Here is a 19,166-nt window from a genome sequence, read left to right on the forward strand (position 1 = left end):
TAATAACACATAAATATATATGTATATACACATAATAACACATAAATATATATGTATATACACATAATAACACATAAATATATATGTATATACACATAGTAGCACATAAATATATATGTATATACACATAGTAACACATAAATATATATGTATATACACATAATAACACATAAATATATATGTATATACACATAGTAACACATAAATATATATGTATATACACATAGTAACACATAAATATATATGTATATACACATAATAACACATAAATATATATGTATATACACACAGTAACACATAAATATATATGTATATACACATACTAACACATAAATATATATGTATATACACACAGTAACACATAAATATATATGTATATACACATACTAACACATAAATATATATGTATATACACATAGTAACACATAAATATATATGTATATACACACAGTAACACATAAATATATATGTATATACACATAGTAACACATAAATATATATGTATATACACATAATAACACATAAATATATATGTATATACACATACTAACACATAAATATATATGTATATACACATAATAACACATAAATATATATGTATATACACATACTAACACATAAATATATATGTATATACACATAATAACACATAAATATATATGTATATACACATACTAACACATAAATATATATGTATATACACATAATAACACATAAATATATATGTATATACACATAGTAACACATAAATATATATGTATATACACATAGTAACACATAAATATATATGTATATACACATAGTAACACATAAATATGTATGTATATACACATACTAACACATAAATATATCTGTATATACACATAGTAACACATAAATATATATGTATATACACATACTAACACATAAATATATATGTATATACACATAGTAACACATAAATATATATGTATATACACATAGTAACACATAAATATATATGTATATACACATAGTAACACATAAATATATATGTATATACACATAGTAACACATAAATATATATGTATATACACATAGTAACACATAAATATATATGTATATACACACAGTAACACATAAATATATATGTATATACACATAGTAACACATAAATATATATGTATATACACATAGTAACACATAAATATATATGTATATACACATAGTAACACATAAATATATATGTATATACACATAATAACACATAAATATATATGTATAAACACATAGTAACACATAAATATATATGTATATACACATAGTAACACATAAATATATATGTATATACACATAATAACACATAAATATATATGTATATACACATAGTAACACATAAATATATCTGTATATACACATAGTAACACATAAATATATATGTATATACACATAGTAACACATAAATATATATGTATATACACATAGTAACACATAAATATATATGTATATACACATAGTAACACATAAATATATATGTATATACACATAGTAACACATAAATATATATGTATATACACATAGTAACACATAAATACATATGTATATATACACATAGTAACACATAAATATATATGTATATACACATAGTAACACATAAATATATATGTATATACACATAGTAACACATAAATATATATGTATATACACATAGTAACACATAAATATATATGTATATACACATAGTAACACATAAATATATATGTATGTACACATAATAACACATAAATATATATGTATATAGACATAGTAACACATAAATATATATGTATATACACATAGTAACACATAAATATATATGTATATACACATAGTAACACATAAATATATATGTATATACACATAATAACACATAAATATATATGTATATAGACATAGTAACACATAAATATATATGTATATACACATAGTAACACATAAATATATATGTATATACACATAATAACACATAAATATATATGTATATACACATAATAACACATAAATATATATGTATATACACATAGTAACACATAAATATATATGTATATACACATAGTAACACATAAATATATATGTATATAGACATAGTAACACATAAATATATATGTATATACACATAGTAACACATAAATATATATGTATATACACATAGTAACACATAAATATATATGTATATACACATAGTAACACATAAATATATATGTATATACACATAGTAACACATAAATATATATGTATATACACATAGTAACACATAAATATATATGTATGTACACATAGTAACACATAAATATATATGTATATACACATAGTAACACATAAATATATATGTATATACACATAGTAACACATAAATATATATGTATATACACATATTAACACATAAATATATATGTATATACACATAGTAACACATAAATATATATGTATATACACATAGTAACACATAAATATATATGTATATACACATAGTAACACATAAATATATATGTATATACACATAGTAACACATAAATATATATGTATATACACATAGTAACACATAAATATATATGTATATACACAAAGTAACACATAAATATATATGTATATACACATATTAACACATAAATATATATGTATATACACATAGTAACGCATAAATATATATGTATATACACATACTAACACATAAATATATATGTATATACACATAGCAACACATAAATATATATGTATATACACATAGTAACACATAAATATATATGTATATACACATAGTAACACATAAATATATATGTATATACACATACTAACACATAAATATATATGTATATACACATAGCAACACATAAATATATATGTATATACACATAGTAACACATAAATATATATGTATATACACATAGTAACACATAAATATATATGTATATACACATAGTAACGCATAAATATATATGTATATACACATAACACATAAATATATATGTATATACACATAGTAACACATAAATATATATGTATATACACATAGTAACACATAAATATATATGTATATACACATAGTAACACATAAATATATATGTATATACACATAGTAACACATAAATATATATGTATATACACATAGTAACACATAAATATATATGTATATACACATAGTAACACATAAATATATATGTATATACACATACTAACACATAAATATATATGTATATACACATAGTAACACATAAATATATATGTATATACACATAGTAACACATAAATATATATGTATATACACATACTAACACATAATTATATATGTATATACACATAGTAACACATAAATATATATGTATATACACATAGTAACACATAAATATATATGTATATACACATAGTAACACATAAATATATATGTATAAACACATAGTAACACATAAATATATATGTATATACACATACTAACACATAATTATATATGTATATACACATAGTAACACATAAATATATATGTATATACACATAGTAACACATAAATATATATGTATATACACATAGTAACACATAAATATATATGTATATACACATAGTAACACATAAATATATATGTATATACACATATTAACACATAAATATATATGTATATACACATAGTAACACATAAATATATATGTATATACACATAGTAACACATAAATATATATGTATATACACGTAGTAACACATAAATATATATGTATATACACATACTAACACATAAATATATATGTATATACACATAGTAACACATAAATATATATGTATATACACATAGTAACACATAAATATATATGTATATACACATAGTAACACATAAATATATATGTATATACACATAGTAGCACATAAATATATATGTATATACACATAGTAACACATAAATATATATGTATATACACACAGTAACACATAAATATATATGTATATACAGATAGTAACACATAAATATATATGTATATACACATAGTAACACATAAATATATATGTATATACACATAGTAGCACATAAATATATATGTATATACACACAGTAACACATAAATATATCTGTATATACACATAGTAACACATAAATATATATGTATATACACATACTAACACATAAATATATATGTATATACACATAGTAACACATAAATATATATGTATATACACATAGTAACACATAAATATATATGTATATACACACATACTAACACATAAATATATATGTATATACACATAGTAACACATAAATATATATGTATATACACATAGTAACACATACATATATATGTATATACACATAGTAACACATAAATATATATGTATATACACATAATAACACATAAATATATATGTATATACACATACTAACACATAAATATATATGTATATACACATAATAACACATAAATATATATGTATATACACATAATAACACATAAATATATATGTATATACACATAGTAACACATAAATATATATGTATATACACATAGTAACACATAAATATATATGTATATACACATACTAACACATAAATATATATGTATATACACATATTAACACATAAATATATATGTATATACACATAGTAACACATAAATATATATGTATATACACATAATAACACATAAATATATATGTATATACACATAGTAACACATAAATATATATGTATATACACATAGTAACACATAAATATATATGTATATAGACATAGTAACACATAAATATATATGTATATACACATAGTAACACATAAATATATATGTATATACACATAGTAACACATAAATATATATGTATATACACATAGTAACACATAAATATATATGTATATACACATAGTAACACATAAATATATATGTATATACACATAGTAACACATAAATATATATGTATGTACACATAGTAACACATAAATATATATGTATATACACATAGTAACACATAAATATATATGTATATACACATAGTAACACATAAATATATATGTATATACACATATTAACACATAAATATATATGTATATACACATAGTAACACATAAATATATATGTATATACACATAGTAACACATAAATATATATGTATATACACATAGTAACACATAAATATATATGTATATACACATAGTAACACATAAATATATATGTATATACACATAGTAACACATAAATATATATGTATATACACAAAGTAACACATAAATATATATGTATATACACATATTAACACATAAATATATATGTATATACACATAGTAACGCATAAATATATATGTATATACACATACTAACACATAAATATATATGTATATACACATAGCAACACATAAATATATATGTATATACACATAGTAACACATAAATATATATGTATATACACATAGTAACACATAAATATATATGTATATACACATACTAACACATAAATATATATGTATATACACATAGCAACACATAAATATATATGTATATACACATAGTAACACATAAATATATATGTATATACACATAGTAACACATAAATATATATGTATATACACATAGTAACGCATAAATATATATGTATATACACATAACACATAAATATATATGTATATACACATAGTAACACATAAATATATATGTATATACACATAGTAACACATAAATATATATGTATATACACACAGTAACACATAAATATATATGTATATACACATAGTAACACATAAATATATATGTATATACACACAGTAACACATAAATATATATGTATATACACATAGTAACACATAAATATATATGTATATACACACAGTAACACATAAATATATATGTATATACACATAGTAACACATAAATATATATGTATATACACATACTAACACATAAATATATATGTATATACACATAATAACACATAAATATATATGTATATACACATAGTAACACATAAATATATATGTATATACACATAGTAACACATAAATATATATGTATATACACATAGTAACACATAAATATGTATGTATATACACATACTAACACATAAATATATCTGTATATACACATAGTAACACATAAATATATATGTATATACACATACTAACACATAAATATATATGTATATACACATAGTAACACATAAATATATATGTATATACACATAGTAACACATAAATATATATGTATATACACATAGTAACACATAAATATATATGTATATACACATAGTAACACATAAATATATATGTATATACACATAGTAACACATAAATATATATGTATATACACACAGTAACACATAAATATATATGTATATACACATAGTAACACATAAATATATATGTATATACACATAGTAACACATAAATATATATGTATATACACATAGTAACACATAAATATATATGTATATACACATAATAACACATAAATATATATGTATAAACACATAGTAACACATAAATATATATGTATATACACATAGTAACACATAAATATATATGTATATACACATAATAACACATAAATATATATGTATATACACATAGTAACACATAAATATATCTGTATATACACATAGTAACACATAAATATATATGTATATACACATAGTAACACATAAATATATATGTATATACACATAGTAACACATAAATATATATGTATATACACATAGTAACACATAAATATATATGTATATACACATAGTAACACATAAATATATATGTATATACACATAGTAACACATAAATACATATGTATATATACACATAGTAACACATAAATATATATGTATATACACATAGTAACACATAAATATATATGTATATACACATAGTAACACATAAATATATCTGTATATACACATAGTAACACATAAATATATATGTATGTACACATAATAACACATAAATATATATGTATATAGACATAGTAACACATAAATATATATGTATATACACATAGTAACACATAAATATATATGTATATACACATAGTAACACATAAATATATATGTATATACACATAATAACACATAAATATATATGTATATAGACATAGTAACACATAAATATATATGTATATACACATAGTAACACATAAATATATATGTATATACACATAATAACACATAAATATATATGTATATACACATAATAACACATAAATATATATGTATATACACATAGTAACACATAAATATATATGTATATACACATAGTAACACATAAATATATATGTATATAGACATAGTAACACATAAATATATATGTATATACACATAGTAACACATAAATATATATGTATATACACATAGTAACACATAAATATATATGTATATACACATAGTAACACATAAATATATATGTATATACACATAGTAACACATAAATATCTATGTATATACACATAGTAACACATAAATATATATGTATGTATACATAGTAACACATAAATATATATGTATATACACATAGTAACACATAAATATATATGTATATACACATAGTAACACATAAATATATATGTATATACACATATTAACACATAAATATATATGTATATACACATAGTAACACATAAATATATATGTATATACACATAGTAACACATAAATATATATGTATATACACATAGTAACACATAAATATATATGTATATACACATAGTAACACATAAATATATATGTATATACACATAGTAACACATAAATATATATGTATATACACAAAGTAACACATAAATATATATGTATATACACATATTAACACATAAATATATATGTATATACACATAGTAACGCATAAATATATATGTATATACACATACTAACACATAAATATATATGTATATACACATAGCAACACATAAATATATATGTATATACACATAGTAACACATAAATATATATGTATATACACATAGTAACACATAAATATATATGTATATACACATACTAACACATAAATATATATGTATATACACATAGCAACACATAAATATATATGTATATACACATAGTAACACATAAATATATATGTATATACACATAGTAACACATAAATATATATGTATATACACATAGTAACGCATAAATATATATGTATATACACATAACACATAAATATATATGTATATACACATAGTAACACATAAATATATATGTATATACACATAGTAACACATAAATATATATGTATATACACATAGTAACACATAAATATATATGTATATACACATAGTAACACATAAATATATATGTATATACACATAGTAACACATAAATATATATGTATATACACATAGTAACACATAAATATATATGTATATACACATACTAACACATAAATATATATGTATATACACATAGTAACACATAAATATATATGTATAAACACATAGTAACACATAAATATATATGTATATACACATACTAACACATAATTATATATGTATATACACATAGTAACACATAAATATATATGTATATACACATAGTAACACATAAATATATATGTATATACACATAGTAACACATAAATATATATGTATAAACACATAGTAACACATAAATATATATGTATATACACATAGTAACACATAATTATATATGTATATACACATAGTAACACATAAATATATATGTATATACACATAGTAACACATAAATATATATGTATATACACATAGTAACACATAAATATATATGTATATACACATAGTAACACATAAATATATATGTATATACACATATTAACACATAAATATATATGTATATACACATAGTAACACATAAATATATATGTATATACACATAGTAACACATAAATATATATGTATATACACGTAGTAACACATAAATATATATGTATATACACATACTAACACATAAATATATATGTATATACACATAGTAACACATAAATATATATGTATATACACATAGTAACACATAAATATATATGTATATACACATAGTAACACATAAATATATATGTATATACACATAGTAGCACATAAATATATATGTATATACACATAGTAACACATAAATATATATGTATATACACACAGTAACACATAAATATATATGTATATACAGATCGTAACACATAAATATATATGTATATACACATAGTAACACATAAATATATATGTATATACACATAGTAGCACATAAATATATATGTATATACACACAGTAACACATAAATATATCTGTATATACACATAGTAACACATAAATATATATGTATATACACATACTAACACATAAATATATATGTATATACACATAGTAACACATAAATATATATGTATATACACATAGTAACACATAAATATATATGTATATACACACATAATAACACATAAATATATATGTATATACACATAGTAACACATAAATATATATGTATATACACATAGTAACACATACATATATATGTATATACACATAGTAACACATAAATATATATGTATATACACATAATAACACATAAATATATATGTATATACACATACTAACACATAAATATATATGTATATACACATAATAACACATAAATATATATGTATATACACATAATAACACATAAATATATATGTATATACACATAGTAACACATAAATATATATGTATATACACATAGTAACACATAAATATATATGTATATACACATACTAACACATAAATATATATGTATATACACATATTAACACATAAATATATATGTATATACACATAGTAACACATAAATATATATGTATATACACATAATAACACATAAATATATATGTATATACACATTGTAACACATAAATATATATGTATATACACATAGTAACACATAAATATATATGTATATAGACATAGTAACACATAAATATATATGTATATACACATAGTAACACATAAATATATATGTATATACACATAGTAACACATAAATATATATGTATATACACATAGTAACACATAAATATATATGTATATACACATAGTAACACATAAATATATATGTATATACACATAGTAACACATAAATATATATGTATGTACACATAGTAACACATAAATATATATGTATATACACATAGTAACACATAAATATATATGTATATACACATAGTAACACATAAATATATATGTATATACACATATTAACACATAAATATATATGTATATACACATAGTAACACATAAATATATATGTATATACACATAGTAACACATAAATATATATGTATATACACATAGTAACACATAAATATATATGTATATACACATAGTAACACATAAATATATATGTATATACACATAGTAACACATAAATATATATGTATATACACAAAGTAACACATAAATATATATGTATATACACATATTAACACATAAATATATATGTATATACACATAGTAACGCATAAATATATATGTATATACACATACTAACACATAAATATATATGTATATACACATAGCAACACATAAATATATATGTATATACACATAGTAACACATAAATATATATGTATATACACATAGTAACACATAAATATATATGTATATACACATACTAACACATAAATATATATGTATATACACATAGCAACACATAAATATATATGTATATACACATAGTAACACATAAATATATATGTATATACACATAGTAACACATAAATATATATGTATATACACATAGTAACGCATAAATATATATGTATATACACATAACACATAAATATATATGTATATACACATAGTAACACATAAATATATATGTATATACACATAGTAACACATAAATATATATGTATATACACATAGTAACACATAAATATATATGTATATACACATAGTAACACATAAATATATATGTATATACACATAGTAACACATAAATATATATGTATATACACATAGTAACACATAAATATATATGTATATACACATACTAACACATAAATATATATGTATATACACATAGTAACACATAAATATATATGTATAAACACATAGTAACACATAAATATATATGTATATACACATACTAACACATAATTATATATGTATATACACATAGTAACACATAAATATATATGTATATACACATAGTAACACATAAATATATATGTATATACACATAGTAACACATAAATATATATGTATAAACACATAGTAACACATAAATATATATGTATATACACATACTAACACATAATTATATATGTATATACACATAGTAACACATAAATATATATGTATATACACATAGTAACACATAAATATATATGTATATACACATAGTAACACATAAATATATATGTATATACACATAGTAACACATAAATATATATGTATATACACATATTAACACATAAATATATATGTATATACACATAGTAACACATAAATATATATGTATATACACATAGTAACACATAAATATATATGTATATACACGTAGTAACACATAAATATATATGTATATACACATACTAACACATAAATATATATGTATATACACATAGTAACACATAAATATATATGTATATACACATAGTAACACATAAATATATATGTATATACACATAGTAACACATAAATATATATGTATATACACATAGTAGCACATAAATATATATGTATATACACATAGTAACACATAAATATATATGTATATACACACAGTAACACATAAATATATATGTATATACAGATCGTAACACATAAATATATATGTATATACACATAGTAACACATAAATATATATGTATATACACATAGTAGCACATAAATATATATGTATATACACACAGTAACACATAAATATATCTGTATATACACATAGTAACACATAAATATATATGTATATACACATACTAACACATAAATATATATGTATATACACATAGTAACACATAAATATATATGTATATACACATAGTAACACATAAATATATATGTATATACACACATACTAACACATAAATATATATGTATATACACATAGTAACACATAAATATATATGTATATACACATAGTAACACATACATATATATGTATATACACATAGTAACACATAAATATATATGTATATACACATAATAACACATAAATATATATGTATATACACATACTAACACATAAATATATATGTATATACACATAATAACACATAAATATATATGTATATACACATAATAACACATAAATATATATGTATATACACATAGTAACACATAAATATATATGTATATACACATAGTAACACATAAATATATATGTATATACACATACTAACACATAAATATATATGTATATACACATAGTAACACATAAATATATATGTATAAACACATAGTAACACATAAATATATATGTATATACACATAGTAACACATAAATATATATGTATATACACATAGTAACACATAAATATATATGTATATACACATAGTAACACATAAATATATATGTATATACACATAGTAACACATAAATATATATGTACATACACATACTAACACATAAATATATATGTATATACACATAATAACACATAAATATATATGTATATACACATATTAACAAATAAATATATATGTATATACACACAGTAACACATAAATATATATGTATATACACATACTAACACATAAATATATATGTATATACACATAGTAACACATAAATTTATATGTATATACACATAGTAACACATAAATATATATGTACATACACATACTAACACATAAATATATATGTATATACACATAATAACACATAAATATATATGTATATACACATATTAACAAATAAATATATATGTATATACACACAGTAACACATAAATATATATGTATATACACATACTAACACATAAATATATATGTATATACACATAGTAACACATAAATATATATGTATATACACATAGTAACACATAAATATATATGTATATACACATAGTAACACATAAATATATATGTATATACACATAGTAACACATAAATTTATATGTATATACACATAGTAACACATAAATATATATGTATATACACATAATAACACATAAATATATATGTATATAAACATACTAACACATAAATATATATGTATATACACATACTAACACATAATTATATATGTATATACACATAGTAACACATAAATATATATGTATATACACATAGTAACACATAAATATATATGTATATACACAAAGTAACACATAAATATATATGTATATACACATAGTAAAACATAAATATATATGTATATACACATAATAACACATAAATATATATGTATATACACATAATAACACATAAATATATATGTATATACACATAATAACACATAAATATATATGTATATACACATAGTAACACATAAATATATATGTATATACACATAGTAACACATAAATATATATGTATATACACATACTAACACATAAATATATATGTATATAAACATACTAACACATAAATATATATATATATACACATAGTAACACATAAATATATATGTATATACACATAGTAACACATAAATATATATGTATATACAAATACTAACACATAAATATATATGTATATACACATAGTAACACATAAATATATATGTATATACACATAGTAACACATAAATATATATGTATATACACATAGTAACACATAAATATATATGTATATAAACATACTAACACATAAATATATATATATATACACATAGTAACACATAAATATATATGTATATACACATAGTAACACATAAATATATATGTATATACACATAGTAACACATAAATATATATGTATATACATACAGTAACACATAAATATATATGTATATACACATAGTAACACATAAATATATATGTATATACACATAGTAACACATAAATATATATGTATATACACATAATAACACATAAATATATATGTATATACACATAGTAACATATAAATATATATGTATATACACATAGTAACACATAAATATATATGTATATACACATAGTAACACATAAATATATATGTATATACACATAGTAACACATAAATATATATGTATATACACACAATAACACATAAATATATATGTATATACACATAGTAACACATAAATATATATGTATATACACATAATAACACATAAATATATATGTATATACACATAATAACACATAAATATATATGTATATACACATAGTAACACATAAATATATATGTATAAACACATAATAACACATAAATATATATGTATATACATATAGTAACACATAAATATATATGTATATACACATACTAACACATAAATATATATGTATATACACATAGTAACACATAAATATATATGTATATACACATAGTAACACATAAATATATATGTATATACACATAATAACACATAAATATATATGTATATACACATAGTAACACATAAATATATATGTATATACACATAGTAACATGTAAATATATATGTATATACACACAGTAACACATAAATATATATGTATATACACATAGTAACACATACATATATATGTATATACACATAGTAACACATAAATATATATGTATATACACACAGTAACACATAAATATATATGTATATACACATAGTAACACATAAATATATATGTATATACACATAGTAACACATACATATATATGTATATACTCATACTAACACATAAATATATATGTATATACACATAGTAACATGTAAATATATATGTATATACACACATTAACACATAAATATATATGTATATACACATAATAACACATAAATATATCTGTATATACTCATACTAACACATAAATATATATGTATACACACATAGTAACACATAAATATATATGTATATACACATACTAACACATAAATATATATGTATATACACATAGTAACACATAAATTTATATGTATATACACATAGTAACACATAAATATATATGTACATACACATACTAACACATAAATATATATGTATATACACATAATAACACATAAATATATATGTATATACACATATTAACAAATAAATATATATGTATATACACACAGTAACACATAAATATATATGTATATACACATACTAACACATAAATATATATGTATATACACATAGTAACACATAAATATAGCACAATTCTCGAATATAAGTACGAGTAGCTAAACAATAACAGATAGAAGTAGTTACTGAAAGAGTGATAGGGTTAAGTACACAGCTGTAGGTGTTTAGCATTACCTGGGCATTAGAAGGAGGAATAGCGCATAATGTTTTTAACCAATTAGAAAAGATTCAGGTGTTCTTAAAGGCAGGGAACACAGACACACAACAGGCTATGATTACGGCTAACAGCCGAAACGCGTAAGCCCGTGTGCTGCGCTCTTTCCCCATACAAGTGGCTAGGCTGTCACATATTACTATTTTTGAATTTTTAAAAATATTCAATAAATCATCAAATTTTTATGGAGTGTGGTTTTGTCTCTTTTCTTTGGAATATACACATAATAACACATAAATATATATGTATATACACATACTAACACATAAATATATATGTATACACACATAGTAACACATAAATCTATATGTATATACACATAGTAACACATAAATATATATGTATATACACATAATAACACATAAATCTATATGTATATGCACATAGTAACACATAAATATATATGTATATACACATAATAACAAATAAATCTATATGTATATACACATAATAACACATAAATCTATATGTATATGCACATAGTAACACATAAATATATATGTATATACACATAATAACACATAAATCTATATGTATATACACATAATAACACATAAATCTATATGTATATGCACATAGTAACACATAAATATATATGTATATACACATAATAACACATAAATCTATATGTATATACACATAGTAACACATAAATATATATGTATATACACATAGTAACATGTAAATATATATGTATATACACACAGTAACACATAAATATATATGTATATACACATAGTAACACATAAATATATATGTATATACACATACTAACACATAAATATATATGTATATACACATAGTAACACATAAATATATATGTATATACACATAGTAACACATAAATATATATGTATATACACATAGTAACACATAAATATATATGTATATACACACACTAACACATAAATATATATGTATATACACATAGTAACACATAAATATATATGTATATACACATAGTAACACATAAATATATATGTATATACACATAGTAACAAATAAATATATATGTATATACACATAGTAACACATAAATATATATGTATATACACATACTAACACATAAATATATATGTATATACACATAGTAACAAATAAATATATATGTATATACACATAATAACACATAAATATATATGTATATACACATAGTAACACATAAATATATATGTATATACACATAGTAACAAATAAATATATAATTATATACACATAATAACACATAAATATATATGTATATACACATATTAACACATAAATATATATGTATATACACATAGTAACACATAAATATATATGTATATACACATAATAACACATAAATATATATGTATATACACATAGTAACACATAAATATATATGTATATACACATAATAACACATAAATATATATGTATATACACATAGTAACACATAAATATATATGTATATACACATAATAACACATAAATATATATGTATATACACATAGTAACAAATAAATATATATGTATATACACATACTAACACATAAATATATATGTATATACACATAATAACACATAAATATATATGTATATACACATACTAACACATAAATATATATGTATATACACATAATAACACATAAATATATATGTATATACACATAGTAACACATAAATATATATGTATATACACATAGTAACACATAAATATATATGTATATACACATACTAACACATAAATATATATGTATATACACACAGTAACACATAAATATATATGTATATACACATAATAACACATAAATATATATGTATATACACATAGTAACACATAAATATATATGTATATACACATAGTAACACATAAATCTATATGTATATACACATAGTAACACATAAATATATATGTATATACACATAGTAACACATAAATATATATGTATATACACATAGTAACACATAAATCTATATGTATATACACATAGTAACACATAAATATATATGTATATACACATACTAACACATAAATTTATATGTATATACACATAGTAACACATAAATACATATGTATATACACATAGTAACACATAAATATAGCTGTATATACACATAGTAATACATAAATCTATATGTATATACACATACTAACACATAAATATATATGTATATAAGCATATGCAAATATATATTTACAGGGAACACAGTTACCATAGACCTGCTAGTGCAGTTATTTTATTAAAAATGCTACAATTTTATTTTTTTAAAGAAAAACATACCACTGTATTTAGGGGGCATTTGAGGCACATTTATCAAGTTAACCAGAGATCTGGCAGATTATTTATCGCACGCCCGCAAATAGTCAAATGTGGGATCCTGATAAATTAGCGCTTAACTTGTAATCTAGCACATTATTTTTCTTTACTGTAGCCTAACCACTTAAAAGATAAAAAGCAACACTGTCTTAGAGCAGAAAGATCACACCAGGCTATAGATTTGATTTATTTAAATACGTTGCTAAAGTGGAAGAACAGGGTGGAGAAGGACACACAGTTTAAACTGTAGTAAAGCTACTGAGACTGTACACAAAGCAAACTAAACCATTAGCTTGGGCTATGCTGAAGTATAGTCAGATGGGTAGAATGTTAGCCTGCAGGTGGTATGTTAATTAGCACATTATGTTAAACAGACGAAGCATTTAATGATGCCTCAAGGGTCAGTGCTTAGTAAAGAGCTCCAGGGGAAGGTAACTGTCTGCAGATGGTACAAAACTTGTAATAGTGTTGGAGTACATCTGGTAAATAGTAATATTAGAGGCCACCGAGTGCAAAATGCTGCCTTTAGGATTCCTCAGAGATTAAAGGGACGGTACACTGTAAAACATTTTTTTATATGAATGTATTTTCAATGCCAACTGCAGAGTATAAAATGTATGAGAAATACATTTGTGTATATGAAGTAGCTGGTTTTGTGCTTTTAAACCATAGCCTATTACAATGGGTTGAGCTTCAGGTATTATCAGATCTCATTATGTTATCACTTTGTGTACACACACTTGCTTCCTTATCTTGTACATGTCTGGAAAACTAAAGCTCATTACATAGAGAACAATTGAAAATTATCATTTTATTACTTAAAGGGACAGTAAAAATACAGAATAATGTTATATAATTCGGCACATAGTGCAGACTTATATAATATTGTTTTAGCGGAAACTTCATAAATTACAATTACACTTTTTTTTAGTTTAAAGTTAGACACCACTCCAGGATCTATAGAGCGGGTCTTGGATTTTCAAAGCGCTATTCACAGGTATGCTGGCTAGTCACAGCGCGCCCGATCGCGCCATTGGATTGAACGTAGCTCGCTCCCGCTACCAGACCAGAGCGGGAGCGAGCTACATTCAATCCAATGGCGTGATCGGGCGCGCTGTGACTAGCCAGCATACCTGTGAATAGCGCTTTAAAAATCCAAGACCCACTCAGCAGATCCTAGAGCGGAGTCCAACTTTAAAATAGCAATACTTGTAATTTATGCAGTTTATGCTAAAATAATGTTGTATAATAATGCACTATGTGCAGAATTATATAACCTTATTCTGTACGTTTACTGTCCCCACTGGGAGTGTCATTTCTTCTGCTGGCTGGGTTTACTTAGGCTATTCAATAGCTGAAACTCCAATATCAAAACTTTCAGTATAGGTTGGGATACCACAAGATAAATCAGCTATTTCAAAAGCCAAAATAGGGGTAAAGGAGCTACTTGTAAACAATTGAATACACTCCAGCAGGTAAAATGGATCATTGGGAACAATTTAAATGGGAGACAAGTTTTGGGTGAACTGTCCCTTTAATTATAAATCTAATGATTCTTAAAATGTAATGATTTTCTTAAAAAAGTGC

Source organism: Bombina bombina, chromosome 9 (assembly GCF_027579735.1).
Source record: "Bombina bombina isolate aBomBom1 chromosome 9, aBomBom1.pri, whole genome shotgun sequence".
In the NCBI taxonomy this organism is placed as follows: domain Eukaryota; kingdom Metazoa; phylum Chordata; class Amphibia; order Anura; family Bombinatoridae; genus Bombina; species Bombina bombina.